The following is a 2,424-nucleotide window of genomic DNA, read 5'->3' as shown; positions in this document are numbered from 1 at the left end:
GGCCTCCCAAAGTGCTGGCATTACAGGCATGAGCCACTGTGCCTGGCCGCGATGACCATTTTAAATGTGGCACTGAATATCTGCCTTTTTTTTTTTTAAGAAGTGTAGACGTCACCCCTCACACCTCTATTCTGGGGCTGGTCTTGCCTGGCCAGCAGGGCTCCCAGGCTCGAGGCCATGTCTGAAGTGTTGTTGGACAAAGTGGATCTGTGAGCCCTTGGTCTTTGGGGACGTGGGGCACCCCGAGACACCCACAGTCTTGCGAGGGTTTACGGCTCTGTGTGTGGCTGCTGTGAGACAGCTTTGGGCGGGGAGGAAGGAGAGCAGAGCCCATCTGTCCTGGTGCGGAAAATGCCCAAGAAAGTAAAGAAATGGTCCAAAAAAACCATCATCTGTCCTGGTGCCATTTCTGTTAAAAAAAAAAAAAAAACAACAACACTCTGAGTGTGGTTCTGTGCTTGAGGAGGATAGAAAATACCTGGGAAGATGCACAAAGTGTTCTTATGGGGTCAGCGCCGGGAAGTGGGATGGGAGGCTTGGGAGTGTGTGGAAAGGAGGACGTGGCGTATTTTATTCTAGCTTATTTAGAGCAATTGATGAAAGTGAAGGTTGAGTGATCAGAGCAGCTCGGCCTGACCATGGGTAGATCCCAGCGTGTCCCGCCGCCCGCCTCCGCCTCCTGCTGCAGCTCTATTTCTCGGTCACAGATGTGACAGGTGGCCTGAGGCTGTGGGTGGAGGAGGGGCAGCTTGGTGTCCCCAGCACGTGACTGTCCAGGCTGCTCTTGGGCCAGCCTGAGGGAAGGGGCGGAGAAGAGCTGGGAAGGTGCACAGTGCGTCCCCCTCCCCCACCCTCGGACTGGAACTCAGTTCTCAGCCTGGGGCTGGGAGGTGGGCCCAGGCTGCTGTCAGGATGGAGGAAGATGCCCTCAGGATGGAGGAAGAGGCCGGTGGAGTCTGGTCAGCAGCCAGTGAGGTCTTTACCGCAGGGGATACGCAGTGCGCCGACTCGCAGGAAAAATCTCTGCTTTAGTTTTTGAATTTTGCTCATTCTGTTTATCGTGCTGGTCATGCTAAGATTTGGATATTGTTGGTAGGAATCAGTGTCAATTGCATACAGTTGACTCTTGTACAACACAAGCTTGGGCTTTGCGGATCAACTTATACGTGGATTTTTTCAACCAAACTCAGGGAGAAAATACAGTGTTCTGCCATGTGAAACGCGTGTTGGAGGGCCACTCTTTAACATGCAGGTTCGGCAGGTCCACCTGTGGGGTTTGAATGTGCCTGGATTTGGTGTCCATGGGGTCCTGGAACCGACTCCCTGAGTACAGCGAGGCCATTTCTAGTAGCAGGTGGTTTATTTTGTGTTTTCCCCCTGGCTCCACACCCCGTTCTTAGAGACACGGCTGTCGCAGGGGGACCAGCTGGGGCAGGGGAAGAGTGGAGGGCACCTGGTAGAAGTGGCCGTGGACTCTTCCTAGGAACGATAACCATGGCCCCTACCATAGACAAAGATGTTGTCGGCCTCTGCTCTTCTTGTGTTGGTCTGGGGCACGCAGTGGCTGTGGGCTTGCGTGGTCCACAGCTCCGGGCACCGTGGTCCCTGACCCTGAAATCGCATCCAGTGCTGTGTCACCTTGGGCCAGCTGTCTCCTAAGGGGAAGGGAACAGGGAACAGCCCTCCCCCCGTGGCCTCCCCAGCACCACCCACCGCCAGGACCTCCAGTCTTGACCGTGCTGGGGGCTCCTCTGTGCTGGGGAGACCTTGTCCCAACAAGAGGACTCCATGGGCTGCAGGAGGTATCGGGCTATTTTCTCTCCTGGAATTGGGTTGCTGGCAGCTCCCAGATGCAGGAGGAAAGGCTCAGAAGTGCCTTCCTAATAAGGAATTGTTGACGTGAACTTTGGACAGCAGATACTGCTTACATTTCCTTTTCCGTTTTGATGCATTAATGGTGTGCGGCAACACCGTGACGCATGGGGAGGTGGGTGATGGGTGATTCCCCCCCACCCCCGCAAGGGGGCCATGCACCTGTTTGATGATAAGAAGGCATGCTTCTCTTACTGCAAATAAAAACTTCGATGGTTTTCTGCCAGAAAGACCCTGTCCTTTATGTAGGATACATAGAGGATCATTTGGCAAGTGATTGGGGATTTGGGGTTAAACTAAAAAGAAATTAATTTCATTTTATAGCACTCTGAACACATTTGCGTTAATTATTCATAGAGAATTTGAATAGCACACACTGTTCTGACTTCTGATTTCCGCCTAATGAATGGCATTTGCTGTAACGTGACAAAACCCTGAGTCTTAGAATTATTGGATAATGTGAAAAAAGGAAAAGTTAGTTCTCTGTTCTTTTGCTTTAGGGAAATTATATTATTTTTACAGTTACTTAGTTTTCTCCTTTCAAATAAGAAA

At 51.7% G+C, this 2,424-nt stretch overlaps 1 pseudogene; it reads right to left on the bottom strand.

Moving 5' to 3' along the window:
- Window positions 1–1,790, bottom strand: part of LOC105512049 — a 16,664-nt pseudogene extending 14,874 nt beyond the window's left edge.
- Between the last annotated feature and the right edge of the window lie 634 nt (window positions 1,791–2,424).

The sequence above is a fragment of the Colobus angolensis genome, unplaced genomic scaffold, assembly GCF_000951035.1.
Source record: "Colobus angolensis palliatus isolate OR3802 unplaced genomic scaffold, Cang.pa_1.0 Scaffold209, whole genome shotgun sequence".
Classification (NCBI taxonomy): domain Eukaryota; kingdom Metazoa; phylum Chordata; class Mammalia; order Primates; family Cercopithecidae; genus Colobus; species Colobus angolensis.
The sequence above is the reverse complement of the archived record's forward strand: the minus strand, read 5'-3'. Positions and strand labels throughout refer to the sequence as shown.